Source organism: Bombyx mori, chromosome 27 (genome assembly GCF_030269925.1).
Source record: "Bombyx mori chromosome 27, ASM3026992v2".
Lineage (NCBI taxonomy): Eukaryota > Metazoa > Arthropoda > Insecta > Lepidoptera > Bombycidae > Bombyx > Bombyx mori.
In genome coordinates this window covers 910,687-937,802 of record NC_085133.1, presented here as the reverse complement: position 1 = coordinate 937,802, position 27,116 = coordinate 910,687, and the positions used below count along the sequence as shown (strand labels likewise).

The following is a 27,116-nucleotide window of genomic DNA, read 5'->3' as shown; positions in this document are numbered from 1 at the left end:
ATTCCTGCAAAATAAGCGTTGGTATAAAATTCTCAAAACGTTGTGTACAGTGACGTCATTGTTCAAGCATGTTTTAATGTTTCTTCTTTAAGCAAACGTGTTTTAATATATTTCATCCCGACTTCCCGATTCAGAAAATTTCCGTTGAAATGTTCTAGAAGTCTCTTTGTTCAGAACACAGCTAGAGCATAACTCACATACTACATATGTCGCGCTAAGTGCACACGCAATGAAAATAAATTTCGTCCAAAGCAGTCAGAGCTAAATTTCAGTACAGAGATAAAATTCTATGTACGTACGCAGCTTTTTGTCGTAGCTGCGTAGAGTCGTAGCTTCGTAGCAGTGGCTACGAGAAATTATTGCATTCAATTTGACGGTTTTTTTTTATTATTTTAATTGAGGCCGTCAGCGCAAAAGTAGACTAAGTTTATAATAGTTAGGATGGAAATAATGAGGTTTGAATTTACTTTTACACTGTTTCGTTGGCAAAAACAATACGCGCAAAAATAAGTTTTTACAAAGCCATCTGTTATCTGTAGGTCAAACTAGGGATAGGCCGATTTTGCATCAAAACTGATTATATTTTAAATAAATTTCATTATCTAAGCACGAATATGAAAATTTTTGGGCTAGGTCACTTTGGTGCTGACGGCCTCAATTGTTAGCTAGAACGGTAGGTGCCGATATCCTGATAGCTTCTTCGGTGTAACTTCTCTAGTGAAATTTTAAGTCTCTTGTCTCATTCACTCTATGGATTTCGGTGACAACTCGACAGACGAGCTTGCAACCCGCGTGATGATGAATGATTATTGTCGCACATGGACATCAGGGTATAACCAAAAGGCTGCCTATCACCGTGTACTCTAAGTAACCATCGTATAAAGAAAGATCATCACCAAGTTAGTTTCCCAATATCTGGCGATAACAATACTGGGTACGGTCATGATGCAGAAACATCATGCACATAGTTTTTTTTTATTTTTTGCTTAGATGGGTGGACGAGCTCACAGCCCACCTGGTGTTAAGTGGTTACTGGAGCCCATAGACATCTACAACGTAAATGCGCCACCCACCTTGAGAACCATGATTGAAGAAAAAATTGGGGTGCATGGTATCAGTAGCCATAAATCTTTTATGAACAGATATGAGTAGAAGGGTTATTTTGATAATATCCTGAAAAGCACCCACGCTTTTTTTACAATAAAATCATTTTGTCTTAAACTATTTTTAATTCAAATTTATTAAAATCTATTTTAATTTTTTTATTTGGATTTTCTATAAAAGCTTATTTTGTTAGGTTTTTTTAAACTATTATTTATTTTTAATTGAAAAGCGCGGCGCCACAAACACATAAAATCCAAAGCTGTGCTGCAGAAACGAAAGCGCGCATCCAATTACTATCATATCTGGGACGAGTTCTCATAAAATACGAAAGCATACAGTATAGTTAAGGAATTTTCCAATTTGAGTAACACCAAAAAAATATATTCGTTTTTCTCATTTCATATTGTTACGCGCTGGGGTTCGGGATAAATAAAATTTCACCAAACTACAACCTAAAAACTGTATTCCTCAATTCGCTTCTTCCGCTTCGCTTCAGGTGATCCGTTCGCTGTTTCGCTTCGAGTAGTTCCGATTACTGACTGACTGCACGCTATCCCTACAACGCTTTTATAGCTGATACCTCATCCCTAGAATCATCGAGAATATTCCACACACCTCTAGTCGTAGTTCCCGCTATCTGACAATAGATGGCGTTTAAATTCTCGAGCGTTCTGGATCTTTCGATATTCGTTCGGCTATTCGGCGATAGATGGCGTTACTCTTACCGGCGTAACAATATCTTAACTAAATGCATCGCGCAATTTCATCTCACTAAGTTTGGAATCTCATAATGCAATGCGTTCTGATGTCTCTCACTCTAAGCTTTGACAGGCGAACGAACATAAAACATTATTATTATTAGAATTATACCTTAGGCGTGCACGAGAAGTAATTACTATGTAAGTAATTTCGAAGTATCGGAAATTGTAAGAGCAGAATCCAATTCGATTATTTCCAAAAAATGCACAATTTAAAGACCCGATTATAGGGGATCGCTCGTAGAGACCCCGATAACTTAGAGAAGCTGATGGTAGTTGGTCAGGTTGACGGGAGAAGATCACCCGCTGTTCTGATCTGGTAAAGACGCTCACCGGCCAATAACCGAGGCTATAAAAACTGCCAAGAGTAGGAAGATGTGAGGTAACGGTAGGCAGCGGCTTGGCTCTGCCCCTGGCAATGCTGAAGTCCATGGGCGACGGTAACCACTCACCATCAGGCTGGCCGTAAGCTCGTCTGTCTACAAATGTAAAAAAAAAAACCCGTGTGGTACTCGAGAACTGCCGCGGTAAAGCTATTGCATAGCATTTTTTATAAACTTATGCAATTATAATTAGACAATAATAGTTTAATATTAAAACAATAAAAAAAAGACCACGCTGTATTTATAAATATTAACAAAAGCAAAACATTTACTATCCCCTTCACACTCATAAGCTAGACCGCACGAGAGAGAGATGGGCAGACTTTTCATGATGCGAATGCAGTGCGACGTCACGCCGCGCGCTTATTCACAAACACTACACAAGCGCAACCTGTGAATGTGTTGAACGCGAGCTACATGGTAGGTGGAGTGGGGTTGTTAGGTGTTATTTTCGTTACGGAATTTCTTGATTCGGTCACCGCGCTCAAAGCCCGCGATAAATAGCTTAAAAAATCATAGTGCCTCGAGTTATCAACATTTCAAACTAGACACGACCTTCAGCAATGAAGAGATCGACTCAGAGAACAGGAATATCCCAACCATCTCTGTACAGTTGTAGTTAATTCACCGGGTCACCCCACCACCTATCAAAACCCAATAATATTATTTAAATTTCATGTCTGTTAATAATAAAAATAATGGCAGAGAAATCATTCTCTTCGACTATTCGAACAGGAGCGTAATCAGTTTTTCTGGGGGATCGGGATCTCGACTCAAGAGGTCACAGGGGGTCATAGCTGAGAATAGTTAATCAGTTTTTAAAGTGCAAAGTGATTATTCGTGCCTATGTTTTAACACTAGATGCAAGTCTCACCGCGTTTACGAAAACTTAACGAGTATTCGTAAAAATATTAAAAAAAAATCACAAGAGTTATAATGTCTATACTACGAACAAACATGGAATTGATTTGCTAGAGCGGTGTGATTCAATCAACTTTGTTTGTAAAGTTTTTTTTATGTAATTTTTCAACAAGATCCCACAAATTAATCGTTGTTCACGCAAAAGTGCAGATGTTCCTCGCCCCAAGGAGTTTTAAAAAGGTAATTATTATATAATATAGCGGCCCGCTCCGACTCCGCTCGGGTCTTTAACAAAAATATCAACGAATAATTGACGTTGTTTTATTTTTTAAATAAAAGAACACTTATTGCGCATAACTATAATAGTTACACATATGCTGTTGCGACACTTTTTGTAAATAGTAATGTGTTCTACAAAATCTTAGTACATTATTTTATTCTATCATCAATAGTTTTCGCAGGGCACGCGATGTAAAGAATATAGGTAATTTTTTTACATCTTGGGTTACATTATTGAAATTTTAGTAAGGATCCCTAATTTTTTCAAAAAAGATTATAGCCTATGTCATTCGTGAAAAGTGTAGCTTCCTAACAGTGTATGAATTTTTCAAATCGGTTCAGTAGTTTCGGAGCCTGTTCAATACAAACAAACAAACAAATCTTTCCTCTTTATAATATCAGTATGGACTAAATGCTCTTGAGTGGTCACCACGTATCGGAAGGTGGATAGATCTCCCACAAGATACATGTACGATCTATTAAGGTTCACGGGGATCCACTGGATGCCAGCAGTGCAGGACCGATCTTTGTGGCGAGGCTTGGAGGAGGTCTAAGTACAGCAGTGTGGTCTGTGGGCTGACAGAATAGAAGAATACTAAATGAGACAGCGTGGAGATGTCGGTTCGTAAGTTTTATTCATCAACATACCTTTGAGGGAGTCCGAATAGAGTCCCCTCTTTATTACGCGTGAAAATCGTGTTTTGGGTCGCTCGAAATTCACCGAAGCTATTCACCTAGTCTTTGTGGATTGGGTGAATTGCGATAGAGGACGCCTCACTTTCCGGCTCACGCAGGTGCTCACCGGGCATGGTTGCTTCGGTGAGTTCCTGCACCTGATCACAGCCGAGCCGACGGCAGAGTGCCACCATTGTGGTTGCGACTTGAACACGGCAGAGCATACGCTCGTCGCCTGCCCCGCATGGGAGGGGTGGCGCCGTGTCCTCGTCGCAAAAATAGGAAACGATTTGTCGTTGCCGAGTGTTGTGGCATCGACGCTCGGCGACGACGAGTCGTGGAAGGCGATGCTCGACTTCTGCGAGTGCACCATCTCGCAGAAGGAGGCGGCGGGGCGCGTGGGAGACGCACAGGCCCTCCGCCGACGAGCGGGGGCCAGGGAGGTGGATGTCGCCCAAGCCCTGGCCCTCTAAGTGTTTCGGGTCCCCCTCACAAGTCTGGGGACCGGCGAGGAGGCCTAAGAAGACGACCTGCAAGCTGCTCTGCACGCGTTTTACGCAAAAGCATCCGGGTGATGGAAGGCCGGCTGTTCTCGACCCACGCTAGTTCTGACCCAGCGGAGTATTCCCTAGGATAAGTCACTCTAACCAGTGCTATCTAGCCCAAGTCCGGCGATTTCCTCCGGACCAAAAAAAAAACCTTACATATTATTTATTTATTTCTTTTCGGCGGTCAAAAATATCTCGTGTCACAGACTAAATCATTTTTTCTTTTTGTTTTACAATTATAACGTACAGATATCACGACTATCCATTACATTATTGGCATTAATCTTGACAGTTAGGCCAGCAGTCTCATCACGTGGTCCAGACTCTGATTATGATCAAGCGAGCGGCTAAACCTGGGGTATTTCATTACATCCACCCTCTATCTCATTTTTCCGTAAATTTATTGCTACATTAAAAAAAAAGAGTCCCACGTATTGCTCCTAAATACGTCCCACGTTAAATCGATAACGCGAACCGATGAAAGCATGTTGATACCCGTCATTATGTCTTACTAAGCCAACCGACAATAAAATATAAAGAAATCGTAAACCGAACCCCAATAAAATGCTCAGCATCGTAAATCCCCTTTCGCATCGAGAAAAAACTATACCATGTATGTATGCGGCGACGTAACAAGAAAAAGTTTGACGAGATCTGTGTTTTACAACTCTTGTTGGTTATTTATCGGAAGCGACGGCTATTCGAAACGCGGGGTCAATAATTTCATTAAATCCTGTATGTCCACACTCGGAACAAAATATAGATCGGTTTTGTCGGATTTAGTCTGACATTAATCACTACATAGTATTTAACAAAGTCGCTTTCTCTGTCCCTATATCTGTCTGTCCCTATGTATGCTTAAATCTTTCTAATTACGCAACGGATTTTGATGCGGCTTTTTTTAATAGATAAAGTGATTGAAGAAGAAGGGTTATATGTATAATAATTTTGAAGTCGTCGTGGCCTAAAAGATAAGACGTCCGGTGCATTCGTGTTGAAGCGATGCACCGGTGTTCGAATCCCGCAGGCGGGTACCAATTTTTCTAATGAAATACGTACTCAACAAATGTTCACGAATGACTTCCACGGTGAAGGAATAACATCGTGTAATAAAAGTGAAACCCGCAAAATTATAATTTGCGTAATTATTGGTGGTAGGACCTGTTGTGAGTCCGCGCGGGTAGGTACCACCGCCCTGCCTATTTCTGCCGTGAAGCAGTAATGCGTTTCGGTTCGAAGGGTGGGGTAGCCGTTGTAACTATACTGAGACCTTACAACTTATATCTCAAGGTGGGTGGCGCATTTACGTTGTAGATGTCTATGGGCACCAGTAACCACTTAACATCAGGTGGGCTGTGAGCTCGTCCACCCATCTAAGCAATAAATAAAAAAAATGTATAATAACATCCATTAAATAGTGAAGAAATCTATAATAAATTACAGTTTCCGAAGCGAGGGCGGGTCGCTAGTAATCTATATAATTAAGACTTGAAGCAAAAACTTTGTACCCCTTTTTACGAAAATAGCGGCGACGGAGGAGTATGAAATTTCCCACACTTATAGAGAATATAGTGGAGTGCAGAATGCTAATATCTTTTAAAACTTATCCATAAAATATACATTAAATCAATAAAAAATCCCTTAAAAACACTACCAAGTATTTGACACACTCACGCATATTATACCTATATACTCTTTTGTTTATTGTTATAGTCTGTGGTCAAATTGAGAATAAATTAATATTGTTCGTCTTTAATATTATTTGTCTATAGTGTAGCCTTGGCGGAATCTGTGACTATACAACTATGATTATTATAGAAATGTTACAACAGAACCATAATAATGTTCAAACTTATAATTTAAATTAATTATGGTCGAATTTCGACCAACGGACGACCACTAGCTAGAAAAAATATTTAAAAGTTTTAAAAAAGGCGCCAAATCGTGAGTGAAAAATGCGTAGATAACATAAAAAATGAGGATATACGTTTCGTTTCACGCTGTGAATATCTTGTGAGTACATTGATTGCGTGGCCCTTGTAATGTCAGTATTTTTAGGTGCCCCTACTATTCTAATTAGTCTAATGCTGGATCGACGTTATTCTCCTGCATGTTATTTTAAGTCGTCATAGCCTAAAGGATAAGACGTCTGGTGCATTCGTATCTAGTGATGCAATGGTGTTCGAATCCGGCATGCGGGTACCAATATTTTTTAATGAAACACGTACTTAAAAAAAGTCCAAGATTGACTTCCACGGTTAAGGAATAACATCGTCTAATAAAAATCAAACCCGAAAAATTTATAATAAATAATTTGCGTAATTACTGGTGGTAGGACGTTTTGTGAGTCCGCACAGGTAGATACCACCGCCCTGCCTATTTCTAAAGCAGTAAAGCGTTTTGGTTTGAAGGGTGAGCTAATTGATAAGTTGTACGGTGCATTCTTATCGAGTGATGCGAATAACCAGGTTCAATTGTCCACACGCTGTGTCACTAGTATTAGTATTAACATACATTACTAGTAAATAGATAATGATAACTGCTCCAATATATCAGTCGGTCGTCAATATCGGTATCAGTATATCAGTTCTTACGTATACTGCCTCTTCTTATTCTCCTTCTTCTTGCCTTTACGCCCACTTTACGTAGAATAAGCGCAGCATGTCCCCGTGTCATGCTTTAATAGGATTTGGAATGGATTTTGCGACCGGTCACTTCCTAAGGTCAACCTTCTTGGGATATATCACCATTTATATTTCAACATGACGATACTTTTTCTGCTTCTTCTTTTGTGGCTTCTCTTACTTCATCCGTTTTTGGCACTATGATTTACATTTCAATATTAATAGCCTTTAAACTAAAATTTAGATATACAAATGCTTAAAACGTTAATACGAGTATGTAATATTTGCAATTCTTTAATATCTTTCGATAGATCCAAAAAAAATCGAAGCAAAATTTAAACCGAGTGATCCATCTAAGAACACGCGGTCACCTATTACAAAAAAATATGTATTAATACTAAATCATACAGATCCACACCCAAACACAGTGCTGGATAGTCTACGGAGCGAAGCCGTCTGGCCTACCGCCCTATGACAGTCTGGGCGGCGCCGCCCAAGGATGTCTGAGCCCCAAAGGTTAAGGCCTGCCGATAGATTGATTAGATCTATCGAATGATTTTTATGCCTAAGCGTTTACGGAAATATTAGTCTTAATCTATTTAGCCTATTTTGAATTAATTTAATGTAATTTTTTTCTTCTTACGAATTTATTTAGTAGCTTTTACTCAATTCAATACATACATTTGTTCAATGAATGTATGTTGTGAAGTATATCTTTTTTTTTTATTGCTTAGATGGGTGGACGAGCTCACAGCCCACCTGGTGTTAAGTGGTTACTGGAGCCCATAGACATCTACAACGTAAATGCGCCACCCACCTTGAGATATAAGTTCGAAGGTCTAAAATATAGTTACAACGGCTGCCCCACCCTTCAAACCGAAACGCATTACTGCTTATCTTTGATTAAGTATCTTATTGCTGCATATGGGAAGACAGACCGTGTGGTATTAAGTAATCACCACTATCATCCATCTTGCTTCATGAGGTCGTCCCTTCATCGATATTTATAACGGCTCTCCAAACCTTCAAACAGGCGTCTTCTAGGTAGTAATAGTCAAAATAGTCGTACTTACTTGTGGGGATTATATCATATAATATTCCTCGGCGATAAATGAGTGGATAAATGTACTACAGCATAATATGATGGTAATCTATACTAATATTATAAAGCTGAAGAGTTTGTTTGTTTGAACGCGCTAATCTCAGGAACTACTGGTCCGATTTGAAAAATTCTTTCAGTGTTAGATAGCCCATTTATTGAAGAAGGCTATACAAAATATCACGCTAAGACTAATACAAACGGAGCACCAATAAAGAATGTTTCAAAATCGGGGTTTTTTTTTCTTTCTACGTATATGAAGTCGCAGATAAGCGTTATGCCAAAGTAATTATTCTATGCGCACGAAGTCGCGGGCAAAAGCTAGTTAAATATATAAAATCACAACAAATTACAGCATTAGAGATTCTGAAGAAACTACAATAGTAACCCTTATAATTAACTGACACACTTACCTGCTACATTATAGATTAGTGAATGTTGAATCGATACTGCTGAGATATATTTAGAAGCCTTGTTTCCAATGAAGGAACCTTCAAATGTGTGACGTCATTGCAGCAACATAAAAGACTCCGAAACTTTTCTATGTTCGCTGATACTGCTTAAGGCGTGCCATGACCCAGAATGGCTTGGTACAAAGGTACTGCCTATTCGCCGTCTATAAATACCGCTTGTCTATCTTGGGCGAATGTAGGGCTACACTTAACTAGAAGAATCATTTTTCAATCGACCCATCCAAAGCGGGGTACGATCGATGTTTTTTTTTATTGCTTAAATGGGCGGACGAGCTCACAACCCACCTGATGTTAAGTGGTTACTGGAGCCCATAGACATCTACGAAGTAAATGCGCCACCCACCTTGATATTATAAGTTCTAAAGTCTCAAGTATAGTTACAACGGCTGCCTCGGTTTGAAGACAAACCGAAACGCATTACTGCTTCACGGCAGAAATAGATAGGGTGGTGGTACTTACCCGTGCGGACTCACAGGAGGTCTTACCACCAGTACCTACTTCTATGACCCGAGCAATACACACATCGACGAACGTAAGCCTATTTGGTTTTAGCGACATTTTTGCAACTTTACAGGAGACCCATTTATTCTCTATATATAAAAATGAATTGCTGTTCGTTAGTCTCGCTAAAACTCGAGAACGGCTGGACCGATTTGGCTAATTTTGGTCTTGAATTATTTGTGGAAGTCCAGAGAAAGTTTAAAAGGTAGATAAATATGAAAATGCTCGGAATTAAATAAACAATTTTGTTTTTCCTTTCATGTCCCCCCCCCCCCTGTCGGACGAATTCTTTTTGTTTGTTTTAAGTTTATTTTATACAAAAGTTTATTTTATACAAAAGTTAAAAGTCTTTTATTTCTCGATTGTGGCACTACGAAGTCTGCCGGGTCAGCTAGTGTAAAATAAAAATTAAAATTATCATAACAGAAAAAAAATCTTCTTCTATTTGAATAGAGTAAACGTGATGGTGGTCACGACCCTCAGACATGAGGGACACGATTCGAGGAGGAGGAAACGTAATTGAAGTTCAATTAACCCTTTGAGTGCCATGTAGGTCACCGGGGCCCTACGTGGCGTACTGAACTAATTATGTTGATTTCTGTTACCTTACCTTCTTTGATTTCAATGTATGTAATTGTATGCATTTTTGTAATGTAATTTAAGTCTTTTATGTCTCTTAGAAATAAATTAATTCTCAGTATCTTCGGATTCGTCTTTTCTAGAGTCTACTGGATATTTCGGCGCCTTAGTAAGAAATTTAAAGAGAGATATCGACAGTAGTATCGAAGTAATTACTTCAGTGCGCCGCGTAGGGCACCGGTGTCCTACACGGCAGTCAACGTGTTAAAAAAATCGATTTGTTGATGCCAATCTATACTAATATTATAAAGAGGAAAGATTTGTTTGTTTGTTTGTATTGAATACGCTCTAAAACTACTCAACCGATTTGAAAAATTCTTTCACTATTTGGAAGCCACACTAGTGACATAGACTATAAACTTTTTTTTAAAAAAAATAGGGATCATTACTAAACCTCCAATAATATAACACAAGGTGTAAAAAATTACCTAAAACACTTTATATCGCGTGCCCTGCGAAAATTATTCATGATAGAATAAAATACTGTACTACGACTTTGTAGAACACATTATTATTTACCTAAAAAGTGTCACGACAGCATAATATGTCTAAGTATTATAGTTATGCCGCAATAAGTATTCTTTTATTTTAAAAAATAAAACACCGTCAAATATCGTTGAAATTTTTGTTAAAGACCCGAGCGGAGCCGGAGCGGGCCGCTTGTACTAAATAAAACGAATCTTTAATTACAAAGATGAATGTCGCTAAAACCAAATGGCCTTTAAACCTTCGACAGTAATATGTAGATCTGATTCAGACAAATTCATAAAAAAAGTATACTATTATAAACAATTTCTCAAAATCCTATAACCTAAAATATTGATTTCATTATGGCATTGTATATCAGCTCGTGATCATACGTATCAAAATTTATTTGAAAGAGCTCACGGTACTCTGGAAGTTAAGTGGTAACCCTAAATTGATACGTAATTTCGAATTACTAGTGCATTATTTAACAGCCTCAAGTCGTCGTGGCCTAAAATTCAAATTCAATTCAAATTCAAATTCAAAATTATTTATTTCAACTTGGATATCAGCATAACACGCTTGTTGAATGTCAAAATATAAATAACAATGTTAACTCTACCTCCGGTTCCAAAAAAAGCCACAGTCCTGAGAAGAATCGGCGCGGCGCGGCGAAACAAACTCAGCGGGTTTTTTTTCTTTTTTTTCTCAAAATTTTCTTTTTTTTTTAAATAAGTAAAAATATTTACAGTATACGAAAAAACAAGTCAAAAGATACAATTCAAATGAATAATAATAGTAATGAAAAATGAAAAGGCCAGGAGCGAACGCCTCATTCCCACGTAGTGCCATCTAGTAAAAAATCCTTAACTTTATAATATGCCTTGTTGCACAAACGTTCCTTGACAGTTTTCTTAAATCTATGAACAGGTAGTAGTTGAACGTTTAGTGGGATCTTGTTGAAAAGTTGTACACCCAGCCCCCTAAAAGAGTTGCTTATTTTCTTAACTCCAGCCGCCGGCAACGCAAGTCTATGATTGTTCCTAGTGTTCACATAGTGCAAATCGCAGACTCTGGGGAATTCTACAATGATAAGACGACAAGGATAAGACGTCCGGTGCATTCGTATCTAGCGATGCAACGGACCTCTATCTAATAGGCTAATTTGATAGGCAGCGGCTTGGCTCTGCCCCTGGCATTGCTGACGTCCATGAGCGACGGTGACCACTTACCATCAGGTGGGCCGTATGCTCGTCTGCCTACAAAGGCAATAATAATAATAATAATAACCTGGCGCACGAGGTGACCGACATGTGGAGGGTGGTATCTACAGAAATAATCCCGGTAGTTGTATCGGTGAATGGTTTGGTCCCTAAAAGCCTCTCAAAACATCTCGAGAGGCTTGGTCTCAACAAAAAGTCGGTGGTGGCCCAAATGCAAAAAGCAGTCTTGCTCGACAATGCCCGTATAGTTCGCCGGTTTCTCTCCCAATAGTCCCTAACGCTCCGGCCGATTGTTGCTCACCTCGCCGGAGAGTGTCCTGCCGTCTTCCCAGGCGTGGCGGTGCTTAATACACATAATAATAATATCACAATATTAACTAAACGAGAATTGACTGTTTGTCTACAAAGGATGCAAAAATTCAATAACAAAGCCGTTATGTTGATAAGGATCGCACATCGTCAGCGATCGATAAGGAAAATCGTGTAAAGCATTTTTCCAAATGTAATTTTCCCTATTATTTGTCTCCTAAACCTAACTTGTCATATATGTTATGCGAGGTAGTTTTTTTTTTTGTTTCTTTTTTTTTGTGTTTTTTTTTTTATTATTTATTTATTAACCTTGAAAACATTTACACATAACAGTCTGCTAAAAACTCTCCACATTAGGCACTGCCTGTCTCATGGAGAGTTTTTTACAGGAGTATCTTAAAACTAGTAATAACGGTGCTGAATATACGAGTAAATCAAAATAGTTAATGTGAATATTGAAGTGTGTATTGTGAATAAGTGAATATATTTAGAGTTTTTTTTTAATTGTTACTGATTCGGATACACGGTTTTTTTCTTAAATGAAAAATATTATTGATTTTGTCGTACTATTTCACTTGCCGGTCGAAAACTATGACTGTTTATTTTTATTCCGTGTTGGATGCTTGAGTTTCTTGAATGCAACTTCCAAATCGATCTTGAGCTTGTATTTTCTATGTACAGGTTTTTCTTAATTTTTATGTTGCGAACAAGTTAGCTTGACACAGCGATTAATTAAAGTGTAATGGTTTAGGTAAACATAAATAAAAATTTCAACATTTAGAATTTACATTAGAATTTAGTAGGCGTTAAGACTCCGTAAATATGAGATCTAACAACAAAAGACATGCGTAATCCAAACTGTAAAACAGAGATAGATCGCGAACTTTAACTTTACAGAAGCCAAAAACGATTATTACTGATTTACCAAGTGAATATCATTTTTATCTTTTCAAATCATTTTCGCCGCGGTAATATGCTAAATCTACGAAGAACTATTATTACTGCGAAGAAGAATCACCAATTTTGTGGATTTTATTCTACCGGTTTCACTGCAGAAATAGGTATTCCAAATCGTGGTGCTTACCCGCGTTAGTACAATGGCTTCGTACAGTTCATAGTCAAGACTAGGAAGAACCACAAATTTGGGTTTTATTTATTAATAAGATTATATCTCGTCATGGAAGTCGATCAAGAACAACCACTAATATGATAGGTTGGGGAAAAAGTCTTTTAGCATTATAGCATGTATGAACTTGTAATAAAATCTCTTTGGTTATACTTTTTGTATCTGGCTGGTTTTGGCATCATTAAAAGTTTAAATTTTAAAGAAGACAATTCCAAATTCAAATTAGGAAAATGTGTGATTTTTATTTATTTTTCGTACTGTCAAGATGAGTGAATCTTATGAAGAAAGTACGATACATTTTAAAATTTTACTACAAAACAGGTGAAAATGAAACGAAAGTCGCGAAAGAAATTGGCGATGTTTATGGACTTGGTGCAGTGTCTGTGAGAGTAGCACAAATTTGGTTTAAATTTTCAATCCAGAAATTTTGATGTCAAAGATGCGCGTCGCTCTGGTCGCCCTATTACGGATAAAATGGATGCCATTTTTGAAAAAGAGGAGCAAGATCGGCATATCAGTAGTTACGACATAGCTGAAGAACTGGGAATTGACCACAAAACAGTTTTGGCGCAATTAAAAAACTGGGTACACAAAAAAGATCGATATTTGAGTACCTCACGAGCTCACTGAAAGAAACTTAATGAACCGTGTACTCATTTGTGATTCTTTATTACGATGTAATGAAACCGAACTATTTTTGAAGAAACTGATAACTAGTGATGAAAAGTAGATCACGTACGACAAGAACGTGCGAAAAAGGTCGTGGTCAAAGGCCGGTCAGGCTTCACAGACTGTGGCGAAACTCGGGCTTACTCGCAACAAGGTGATGCTGTGTGTGTGGTGGGATTGGAAGGGCGGTATTCATTATTAGCTGTTACCACCAGGCAGGACCATCGATTCTGAACTCTACTGCGAATAACTGATGAGATTAAAGCAAGAAGTTGAGAGAAAGCGGCCGGAGTTAATCAACAGAAGGGGTGTGGTTTTACATCATGATAACACTAGACCTCGTACATCTTTAGCCACTCAGCAAAAATTAAGAGCGCTTGACTGGGAGGTGTTAATGCATCCGCCGTATAGTCCTGACCTGACACCTTCAGATTTCCACCTGTTTCGGTCTCTTCAGAATTCTTTAGGCAGTGTAAGGTTAACATCACGAAAGGACTGCCAAAACCAATTGTCGCGGCATTTTGATCAGAAGCCCCAAAATTTCTATAGCAATGGGATCATGTCCCTACCTACAAGATGGAAAAAAGTTATCGAACAAAATGGTACCTACATACCTTAGTTAAATTTAAATAAACTACATTAAAAAATGTTGTGAATTTTCATAAAAAATGCGAAGAATCTTTTTCCCCAGCCTATTATATCCTTAGAAAACTTTGGTAAGTACACACAGGAACTAAAGGAGTATCTTAACGTTTAGACCGTAGCCTTTCTTCAAGGACTTCATCTCGTAATCGGATCTTATATAACTAAACTAAAAAGCGTATCCATCAATGTTTAGCGTTTTGATTGACTGTAAAAGTTCCGTCGCGATTACGAAGTTAGTTTCGGAGCTTTTTTTGCTATCCTTCATCCGAAAGTTTCCAGCCGGGTCGTCTTACTTATCCGTCTCAAGTTATGAGACTTCGGTGACATAATTAATACAGTTTTGTGCTTTTGTTTGACGGATATTTAATGGATGTGTGTAAATGGTATTAAGCAATTGTAAAGGCGGCCTAAAAGTTTCACCGGGGTATACAAAACAGCATTCCATCATAGGGCGTATGTAAACATTTAAAACAATATAATAATTTAACGGCCGTCTGGTGTAGTGGTAAGTGACATGGTCACTACACAAGGGGGTCGCGGTTTCGAATCCCGCTAAGGGAAGATATTTGTATGATAAATATAAATGTATTTTCCAGGGTTATGGATGTATATTAAATATATGTATGTGTATAATAAAAATCTTACATTTATATCCGTTATCTGGTACCTGTAACACAAGTTCTTTACGAACTTATCACGGGACCAGTTAACGTGGCGTGATTGTTAGTAAATATTTATTTATTTATTTATTATTTATTAATTATAGTCAAATTTCGACTACCGATGGACTACTAGTATTACTTAATAACGTTATAAATATTTGGAAATTTGTTCCACAATGCGTCTCCTAAACTTCGTGGCCCAGTTAAGCTACTGTGTTGCACTATGAGTTATGTCCGTAAGTCGGAAACTTTTGTACGCGTAACCAATCATTCGATCTGTTATGTTTTAACGTCATAAATCTATTGTAGCTGCACTGCGGTGCTTTTAAATGCATTCAGAAGAATCGGAAGATGCTCTACGAATTAGATATTCTTATTAGACCTTCTTCTTTTGGATTCCTCTTTGTAGGTCTAGACAAAGTGGTTGCGGTCATCGCTTCAGGTTTTTTTTGACGTGACAACGTCTTATAATTCGATGGAGCCGTCTGCACGGACGGAAAAACATGACTCATGCGGCGTTACCTCGCTCTGAGGCGTTCCATTTAAGGCTTGAAGTGCAAGCGAGAGCGCGCAACGAGCGACAAAGAGGCACAATCGGCCTCTGTGTTCGGCAGCGTTCGACATCTGTCTCTCTCCTACTTGCGCCACCCACCTTGAGATATAAGTTCTAAGATCTCAGTATAGTTACAACGGCTGGCCTACCCTTCAGACCGAAACGCATTACTGCTTCACGGCAGAAATAGGCAGGGCAGTGGTATCGACCCGCGCGGACTCACAAGAGGTCCTACCACCAGTAATTACGCAATCTAAAATTTGCGGGTTTGATTTTTATTACACGATGTTATTCCTTCACCGTGGAAGTCAATCGTGAACATTTGTTGAGTACGTATTTCATTAGAAAAATTGGTACCCGCCTGCGGGATTCGAACACCAGTGCATCGCTCAACACGAATGCACCGGACGTCTTATCCTTTAGGCTATGACGTTCTTCCTTCTTGTCGGTATAGCTCTAGAGAGAGTGGTAATGGTCATCGCTTCAGGAGTTTATGGCAAGCTTCAGAGTACGCTGCCACACTTCTCTGATGCCCACCTTCCACGTGCAGTCATGTAGTGATGATGAACTATTGACTACCGCTTTTATGTGGTCGTCCACAGTCAGTCATCAACAGGAAGCCAATAAAATTTTAGATTTAGATTTACTCCGGAGAGTAAACATCGATCTGACTATTATATCAGCATAGGGTAGTGCAGCGGGGTAGGTTTGGAACCCGTTCGAGCTCGTACCATTGTCTCACCCATTTCTTTTAGTTTAAAGATTGAACCATAATTTTAACTACTTTTTTCAAGGTGGACGTTATAATTCACTTTACGATCTTCATGGACTCTGATAATTTAGCATAATTATGTACACCTTAAGCTTTTAAATAGTAAGATTTATCTATAGGGTTTTCCACTTACCTGTAGCTTGAAATAACCTCTATATGTTTTACTTAATCAAGGAATTCACGTTAGAATCGTCGAACCCGAAAAGCTCTTTAGGTAAAAGTTATAATAAGCTTCGTTTCCCTAAGGGCGCGTAGGTGTACTTTAATTTCCTTCCGAGATGTGATCTTAACGCCTTCACGGGAGTAATACTTAGGCACATGGTTGTGCCTATTTAAATTCTGCTAGGGAATAAAAATATTGTGCTTTGCAACAAAAAAATTCACAAAGACTTCTTCATCATCGCTCGTTGGTATACTTAGGCGCCTTTCAGTTTTTTATTGCCTGGATAGTTGAAAGAGCTTACGATCCATCTGATGCTAAGTCTTCTGCGGAGCCTATAGGCATTACTTTGCCACCCACTTTGGCGCATTAAGTCGATGATGTATTGTTTAACATCTGACCCATCCTTTAACTGGAAAGCATGACTGTTACACGGCACAAATAGGCAGGATAAAGCAGGCAGAAACAGCAGGTGGCGTGTGAATTTACAATACGTCCAATGCTGGTATAATAACTAAAATTGCTGCTGCCCATTCTCCGATGAATTTCTTGGTCGTTTTTTCTAAGCCCCATGAAAAAATAAGGGGTGATGCTATTTATTATTCTAGGTTGACACTGCCCTGTCTTAATACAGTTCAGTGGATTTGAACTGAATTCTCGGCTTGAGTCGGTTGTTGAAGATCAGAACCAAAAAGATAACCAGTTGAAAAGATAATTTGAGACATTGCAGATTAGATTCAAGAGTCTAACTTGAAGAATATCTTGTAACTATGTAACAACCGGTAAACTGGGCAAAGTTTTAAGAAGTCATTTCTCCATCGTACTTTTAAGTTCGGGGCTGAGCTTTTCGTCGTGAGGATGACGTGTCTCTTTAAAAAACACATAGGTTACATTGTAGAATACTAATTCATATCTCAAGGTAGAACTTCAACGAACAGAAATCCTAAGCACACAGACGCGGTCATATGAGTACGAAGTGTTAAGCAAATATACTCTTAAAGTTGTATAAGATATATGTGCTATCGATACATGGAATCTAAGATCTGTAATAAGGAACACCCACGTAGATGATATTTTATACATACGCTTAGAGAAACTAGATGTGCCCGGTCTACGAATTTTAAATCTGTCCTTAAATTGGGCTCATAATAATATGTTGTCATTTAAGGCTATTGGAGTCCGTAGACACACAGCCTGATTGCTACTACCCACTTTGAGACACGTGTCTCAAGTATACTGCATAGCTATAGGCGCCTTTAGAACCGAGCTGATACGTAAAAAATCAGTAATTATAGGAACACATAGATATCAAAACTCAGAAGCCATTTACTGATGCATAAAGTCAGAGTATTTCAGTCAGTTTTTTTTAACATACCACTTCGAAGTGTAAATAAATTATTGGTTAATTACAGCTCTAATTAGTTCTATCATTTCGATTAAATAACATAAATGTAATGTACTACTGCGTGCTTATATTAATTTTCTATGTTTAAAATATCTACTATACAAGCTATATGAGTTTTAGATATTAAAAATTAAATAATACTAGTGGTCGCACAATGGTCGAAATTCGACCATAATTAATTTTCGCAGATTCCGCCAAGACAAATAAATTGAAGACAAACAAATTAATCTATTGTCAATTTGACCACAGACTTTAAACAATAACAAAAGAGTATATATTTTGTGCGTGTGTGTGTCAAATACGTGGTAGTGTGTGTGATGTTTTTCTTATAGATTTAATGTACTTTTATACATAATTTAAAAAAAATAGCATACCGCACGCCCTCTCTATATAAACTCTAAGCGTTGGAAATTTCATACTCCTCCGTCCGCGCAATTTTCGTAACGATATCATTGGTTAGACTGTTGTCTCGCATTTCAAAATTGTTACAATTTCTCGGTAAATACAATCAATGATGATGGCTTTTATTTATTAACTAGCGACCCGCCCTCGCTTCGCTTCGGAAACATTAAAACACACATGAAACCAAAAAAAAAAAAAAAAAATAATTAAAAAAGTAGCCTATGTTCATCAGGGACAATGTCGGCTTCTAATGGAAAAAGAATTTTTCAAATCGGTCCAGTAGTTTCGGAGCCTATTCGAAACAAACAAACAAACAAATCTTTCCTCTTTATAATATTAGTATAGATATAGATTGTATTTTTCGTACACATCAACGTTTATAGCGTTTCTCGTCCCGATCCACTAACGGTGCTTCTAGGTACTTCAAGCACCGGTCATCGTTCTCACCGAACCCGTCGCTTGCGACGAAGGGCTCGACGAGCAAATTAACCCTCAGACACAGCCCACTGAGTTTCTCGCCGGATCTTCTCAGGGGGTCGCGTTTCCGATCCGGTGGTAGATTCTGCGAAGCACGGCTCTTGCTAGGGTTCGTGTTAGCAACGTCGTCAGGTTTGAGCCCCATGAGCTCACCTACTAGTTAAGGTTACGCTGCAATAGCCTCTCAAGGGTACCAGATTAGGTAGGAAAAAAAAAAAGGCGTTTCTAGAAATCCCTCTATATCCGTAATTCCGATACAATTTCGTTTATAGGCTCTGGAATTGCGTAGACATCGCCCTGGTATATAAAAGTCGGATTAGCTAGAAATCGTTCAGTTGCAACCTGGCAGTGCTCAAGATAACATATCATCATTATCATCACTACTTTAAAGGTTTAACAGTTTATAAGGAATTGTTATTACGAAGAATTTTTATTTTGTAAACGGTAAGTTTGTGTTTCCTCAATTGAAATTAGACTAGTGTACAGTTTGATTGTGCAGATTTTTTTATTGCTTATATGGGTTGACGAGCTCACAGGCCACCTGGTGGTTACCGGAGCCCATAGACATCTACGACGTAAATGCACCACCCACCTTGAGATATAAGTTCTAAAGTCTCAAGTATAGTTACAACGGCTGCCCCACCCTTCAAGCCGAAACGCCTTACTGCTTCACGGCAGAAATAGGCAGGATGTCGGTACCTACCCGCGTGGACTCATAGAGGCCCTACCACCAGTAAAGTTTCTATTTGATATTCATATTCTATTTGAGGTCAAGCTATTTTTAGTCTAATGAGTGGACGGGTTTTATCTCCGCCTCCAGCCGGCTCCTCTTTGGAGCGATTTAAATTCACCCTTAGGTTTGCTTTCGCGTCATGATGTGCTGAAAATTGTTCTGTATTAGAATGAGTTTGGTCTCTCTTATCTGACCTGCTCATTTTGCAAGCCAATAATTCAGGTTTGAAGACTACTAACCGATATCTTTTTTTTTTATTGCCCTTGTAGACAAACGAGCATACGGCCCACCTGATGGTGAGTGGTTACCGTCGCCCATGGACTTCAGCAATGCCAGGGGCAGAGCCAAGCCGCTGCCTACCGATATCCTAGTTGTGCTGTGAATTCGGAAATAATTCCATGGCCTAAGAACATCAGATGTTACTATTACATTTGAGCCCTTTTGTCTGTGTATATTTAAAATGGTTCCACAAAATAACCAACTTAATTGAGTGCCATGATTTATTGCTCCGTAAAAGCTAATAAAATTAAGCCCGCCACCTGTTCCCCGAGCTTTTTCACACTCAAACACTTTCCGTTCGAAAGTTTCGACAACAGCCGTCTTCCGGACTTCGAAAGTTTTGTTAAGGTATCTCGATCTACGTGCTTTTGTTGTTCACTTTCCTTTATGTTAGAACTTTAAAGTTCAATTTGGGTTTTACTGCAAAGCACTGTCTAGCTTATCTCACCTGTTTTGAGTGGCTTTCGTCACCAATAGGAATCGCAATTTGTTTCATCGTCATCATTTTCAGCCCTTCGATATCAACGGCTGGGCATAGGCCTTCCCATTTTTATGCCATAATGTTCCATCGCCCACCATTCTCATCCACATCCGCCCCGCCATCCTGACTATATCATCAGTATATCATACCACAGCTCTTCCATTATCTTTACGACCTAATTTTGACCACCATTCCACCTACTGTCCTACTCCATCTCGTATCATATTGCTTTTTTTGTTTTGTTTAGATGGGTGGACGAGCTCACAGCCCACCTGGTGTTAAGTGGTTACTGGAGCCCAGAGATACCTATGACGTAAATGTGCCCCCCACCTTGAAATATAAGTTCTAAGTTCTCAAGCATAGTTACAACGGCTGCCCCACCCTTCAAAACGAAACGCATTACTTACTGCTTCACGGCAGAAATAGGCAGGGTGATGGTACCTACCCGCGCTGTACTATATTTTGAAGTCGTCATGGCCTAAAGGATAAGAGTCCAGTGCATTCGCGTTGAGCGATGCACCGGTGCTCAAATCCCATCGATTGACTTCCACGTATGAAGGAATAACATCGTGTAATAAAAATCAAACCCTAAAAATTATAATTTGCGTAATTATTGGTGGTAGGACCTCTTGTGAGTCCGCATGGGTAGATACCACCACCCCGCCTATTTCTGCCGTAAAGCAGTAATGCGTTTCGGTTTGAAGAGTGGGGCAGCCGTTGTAACTATACTTGAGGCCTTAGAACCTATATATCAAAGTGGGTAGCGCATTTACGTTACAGATGTCTATGGGCTCCAGTAACCACTTAACACCAGGCTGTAAGCTCGTCCACCCATCTAAGCAATAAAAAAAAAATAATAATAAAAAGACAACAAAATGGAATACGCGGGGTTTGTTAAAAATCTAAGCGCAGTGTTTAAGTATGTAGTATAACGCATTCGCGACTAATTAAAAAGTAATTAGGTCCATTCCTACAACTAAGCACATACTTACAATATAGGTACAACCCTCCTACAACCCTCGATGCTGACATAACAAAATGTACCAATAAAACCAGTCGCGAAAATTGTGTTAACTAAAGCAATTGCTTTTGTATACAACGTATTCTTTATTTTAATGTGTGACTGATGTTCCATCTTTAGAATTGGAACCCAAGAGTGCAATGCGGCAGAAACGCCGCGTTATCTATACATACATATAATGTATTATTTTATTTACATCAAAATACAGTTTAGCCTAGTAAAACTATAGCACAAATTGAGTTGCTCTATAAAGAGAAACAGCATTTAAAGCTATTGCTTCACCACTCTTTTTATATCTCTTTATATTTTAATATTTCAATAATGCTTTTTTACATGTCTAATGTTCTTTCTAATGTTTTTATGTTTCAATAATCGAAATTCGATTTATGCCATCTAAAGAAGAATGTTATAAATAACATATTAACCTCTTTTAGGATTAATCGTATAGAGGTTACATATATATAATAATATATAAATGAATTGCTGTTCGTTAGTCTCGCTAAAACTCGAGAACGGCTGGACCGATTTGGCTAATTTTGTTCTTGAATTATTTGTGGAAATCCAGAGAAGGTTTAAAAGGTAAATAAATATGAAAATGCTCGGAATTAAATAAAAATAACAATTTTGTTTTTCCTTTGATGTGTCCCCCGTCGGATGGATTCCTTTTAAGTTTATTTTATACAAAAGCTTAGGTCTTTTATTTATCGATTAAGGCACTACGAACTCTGCCCGGTCAGCTAGTACTAAATATAATTATGTTATAAGCTCTTAAAATAAACTTTTAAACTGTAGGCAGCGGCTTGGCTCTGCCTACATTGCTGACGTCCATGAGCGACGGTAACCACTCACCATCAGGTGGGCCGTATGCTCGTCTGCCTATAGGGCAATAAAAAAAAAAAGAATACCAATATGCCCTAATAGAAAAAGAATATACATATGTACATAAAAATCGAACATGGAACGCGTCTCGTAACATCGATATAATCAAACCAGCGTAAAGACATAAAAAAATCATATGAATTTTGAACGAAACCGTTCTCTTGGCTAAATAAATACGAAGATTTTATTACTCTCCCGAACTCAGTCGAAGAACAGGAAGTCCAAAACTAAAATCGTAAAAGAGACTGAAGATAAAAACTTATTTTTTTCAAAGTTGGTTGGTAAGCTCGAGTGCAACGCAATAGGGTTACCGCAGAAAAAATAATCTAATATATAAAATTCAAAACAATGCTAGTTACCATACTCCTCTGAAATGGTTTGACCGATTTTGTGAAAATATTTTTGAATAATAGAATGTTAATCAGCTATTTAAACCCCTATTTTGAGACATTCTTTATTGGTGCTTTTACTTGTATTGTCCTTACCGTGATGTTATATATAGGCCTTCCTCAATAAATGGGTTATCTAACACTGAAAGTATTTTTCAAATCGGACCAGTAGTTCCGCGATTGTAAGATTAGCGCGTTCAAACAAACAAACTCTTCAGCCTTATAATATTACTATAGACTAGAAGCCAGTACAAAAGAAGAGTAATGTTACGCGCTGGGGTTCGGGATAAATAAAAATTCTATTGAAGTACAAATTAAAACTCTATTTAACACTTAGAACACTCACAGAACAGTTTACATTTCGTAATTCACTTCTTCCGCTTCGCTTCTGGTGACCCGTTTGCTGTTTCGCTTCAAGTAAATCCGATTACTAACTGCCTTCATGTCATCTCTGCAACGCTTTTATAGTCGATACGACATCCCTAGAATTATAGAGAAAATTCTCGATAATGCGAGATATGTTGTTCTGCTATTTGATAATAGATGGCGTTGTACTTCTCGAGTGTTCTCGGTTTTACTAGTCCTTTTTCGCTTCGCTTCTTATTCGCTTCTGCTATTCGAAGATAGATGGCGTTGCTCTTACCGGCGTAACAGTATTTTTTCTGAACGAAACATCTCAACTATGCCTGTATGTATTATACATAAAAAATAAGCAGTAAAATTTTGGTTATTTTGATATATTGTCTGTTCATAGTTCGTAATGTAATTTTTTATTTAACCCAAAACCCTTTATCGTGTTGTAGAAGTACCGTGTTTTATGAAGGTTTTAGGGATTTTTTCTTTTAGCCTTAGACTGAATTTGTGTTGTAAAATACCATAACATGGAAGGGTTATCTGTTTATAACAAATAAATGAGACACATTCAAAGAGCTCAAATTAGGATCTAAAGTATTTTAAATGCCAACTGACGCAATAAGACAAAGCTAGTCCAAGCTTTATACTAATTATTATTATCATTCACATAGACCCTAAGTTCGATCTAGGATTGACGCAGTAGACAAAGAAGCAGGCAATCAATAAGATGCCCTTAAATGGCTTAATATAGCTAACATCCAAGCTTGCAGCATGATTCCCTTCAGGCTCTCCCACTGTGGTCTTTCAACGCCAATTTATAGAAAAACTTTGTGATTTTTCTTTATCAAACCGTTCAACCCTACAGAACCGGATAATATTTTACTTCTACAACGACATTATGATAAACTCCGGATATCCGGCAAATGTAGTTAAAACTGAACTAGAAGGTGACGTGACGCGTGTCATAAAACTGACGGGTCTTGCTTGGTGCAACTCACAAACGTCAGCGTTTTATGTTGGAATACTATAATAATACATACAATGTGATTATTTAAAACGTGAATAAAACTAACCAATTTTCTTTTCTTCTATTTCTCTCAAGTTATTAAATAACATTAGCTGGGTTTTATAGTTCGAACTATTTTATAGATTTTCCTCTGGTATTTTAATATCAAAATATTGGACGATTTGTCTGAACTTATGTACAAAGTTCAGGAGTTATGCTTCACAAAGCACATGTTGAAGGTTGCATCGAGACTGCTCCCATCTCTGGGGCCCGATTTCCAAATTTCAGCTGTATCCATTGAAATCACACAGAAAAAGGCTGTTTCGGTTGTCAATAGTTCCGTCCTCATGGATCGTATGCAATCACTGGATATTTGAAGGAACTCCGGCTCTCTCTATCTTATGTACCGTATGCTATATGGGGTATTCTCGGATGAGTTGTTTGCAATGGTCCCGTCAACTCTTATTTACCGCTAGACTCCACACCACTGGAGCAAAGCATTTCTGCCTCGTACCAACCGGATTTGGAATGAGCTTACTTCATGATATTTCTTGATCACTGTGACATATCCTTTTACAAAGTACCTAATTTTGCGGAGAACGCAGTAGGCACTTGGCTGTGGCCTCTAGCATTGCTGACGTTAATGAGAAACAACAGTCACTCGCTATCAGGAGGGTATTATGCTCGTCTGCCTACTAAGGCAATTAAAAAATTAAGACATTTAAGAATAGACAAAAGCACAAGCTGAGCACCTCTGAATGGTTTAAATCCATGACAAATACACAAAAAAACCCATTCGCTCATAACTCGAGTCTGATCGTAGAAAATGATAGGCACATGTACCGTGTCTCGCAGTGAATTAAACAAGAAAACGATTAGTAGCTGTTGTTAGTAATAGCTTTCATCATCATCTTTGACGCGAAGCCGCGAAGCTCGGTTGTGCCAATTTCTTTGACTTTCATTGCTTCTCAAAGATCATTTGAGAAATTTCAACCTAGCAGTAGATTACGGGCTTAGGGTAACAATATTTTCTGTGGGGTCGCATAGCTCGTGGTTGCTGCGACCGGTCCATTGACCGTTCTCGTGTACCGCACCAAAAATTCATCAGATACTCCTCCTCTTGAAGATCAGCAGATCGATCTCATCTCTTATATAAACCCATAAAGTTTTAATGAAATGTCAATTATTTAGCGGGGCTTAAAGTTGGGATGTTATTTGTATGGATAGGCAGCAAGTTGATAACAACGGTCATATGAATAGTCACATGGGCAACATGTTATAAGTCGTTAGGTAATTGAACCAGCTGTGACTTTACTAAAATTTAAAAAATCTGTAGGTAGTTAATTTACTAAGTTTGAGCTTTTCTTTCTTTCTTTCTTCCACTATTGAGGTGAACGAGCTTTCAGCTCATCTTATTGTTATACGAAACGCGATATAAGAAACACAGTATAATGCTTGCTATCTCATTTTCTCCCACGTTAAATCTTATTAATTTATGTTGTTGTCTCTTTTTACTGTCGTGTTTTCGCTTCGTCGACTTTCGAGACACAACGATGTTAAAGAAGCTTTTGCTTGAATGTTATCGGAGAAACTGGAAGCGATAAATGTGTGTTGGATTGCGTTAGGTATGGCGATGTCGCGTCGTCGCAGGCTCGATGGAGGCGGGTGAGCGGGACCGTCGGCGCCGATGCGCGCCTGGTTCGTCGTGTGTGCGGCGCTCGTCGCGGTAAGCCGGGCGACCGCGGCGACGTCCGCGCACCCCCACGCCCCTACCGCGCGACTAGAGCGGATCAAGTCACAGATACTCGCCAAGGTAACGTTAGTTATATATACACTAGATGATGATCGGTTTTTTTTTTGATAACGCCATCTTGTTGTCTCTTTAAAGCGGTTAGTTGTCCTCAATTAAGAAAAATAGTATTATTATTCGCCAATAGATGTCGGGAATAGTTGATTATTGAAAACACGAATAAAACAACATTTTCTGAAAATAAATCGTAGCTAGATCGATTTATCGCCCCCGAAATCCCCTGTATACTACTAGTATACAAGTTTCAAGTCAATCGGATGTATGGTTCAGTAGTTATAACGGAACATCCGTAAAAGCCACTGTAGATATATATATATAATATAACATATGATGGGTGACGAGCTCACAGCCCACCTGGTGTTAAGTGGTCACTGGAGCCCATAGACATCTACAACGTAAATGCGCCACCCACCTTGAGATATAAGCTCTAAGGTCTCAAGTATAGTCACAACTGCTGAACCACCCTTCAAACCGAAAGGCGTTACTGCTTCACGGCAGAAATAGGCAGGGCGGTGGTACCTACCCGTGCGGACTCACAAGATGTCCTACTACCAGTAAAAGTAGTAGTTTAGTAACCCCCTACTTCTTCCTGCATCTATTTGAAGATTACGCATTAACCTTGTACCTTCCATCATCAGCTGGGTCTGACCTCAAGACCGACACCACAAGGCGCGCCGCCCCGCGACGTTGTTCGCGCGATCTTGGCGCGCGCAGCCGACTCCGAACCACAACCACCACAGCAAGAGGAGCACATGAGAGAAGTCATTGCGATAGCGCATAAAGGTCAATATACCAGTTTTAATGTATCCAAAAATAGCAACGTTCGTTCCAATAGCTAGTGGCGGATTTACCCTAATCCCCGGCCTAGGGATGCCAGATTTAGGTTCGGCCCCAATCGTGTCAAAAATCTTATTATAACGTATGGCGGGCGGACTGTACTGCACGATGCAATCTATACCGCATAAAACTAATTTTTTTTCCTAAATTTCTAAATCTATCTAAATAAAAGTTGGCAATAAAGTAATTTCATTATGTAGTCTATATGGTGGATGCTGAGAAAGGGGCGGCTGATGGCTTGGGGCCTAGGGCGGCTGAGACTGCAAATCCGTCACTGCCAATAGCAGTGGACCCCTACACAACACGCAATAGTCATCTAGCTACCGCTGGATATGAGCGTGTCGTCACAATAAACAACTATAGCACTGAACAGTTGATTTATTTGAGTGATTTTAAAATAGCACGGTCACCTTTCTTCTTTCTAAGAGATTTTGGCTATTATCTCGGAATAGCGTCTAACCTACCTCCTATATAGAATGCATTACCTATTTGTTAATTGATAGGTTTTACAGGAA

At 38.7% G+C, this 27,116-nt stretch overlaps 1 long non-coding RNA gene across 1 annotated transcript in view; it reads left to right on the top strand.

Annotated features, from left to right (window-relative positions):
* Window positions 1-27,116, top strand: part of LOC105841688 (uncharacterized) — a 57,106-nt gene that overhangs the window by 14,590 nt on the left and 15,400 nt on the right. Inside the window, exons 2-3 of the long non-coding RNA XR_009976859.1 lie at window positions 25,580-25,767; window positions 26,403-26,547. This is a non-coding gene — a long non-coding RNA (uncharacterized LOC105841688). The remainder of the gene's footprint in view (window positions 1-25,579; window positions 25,768-26,402; window positions 26,548-27,116) is intronic.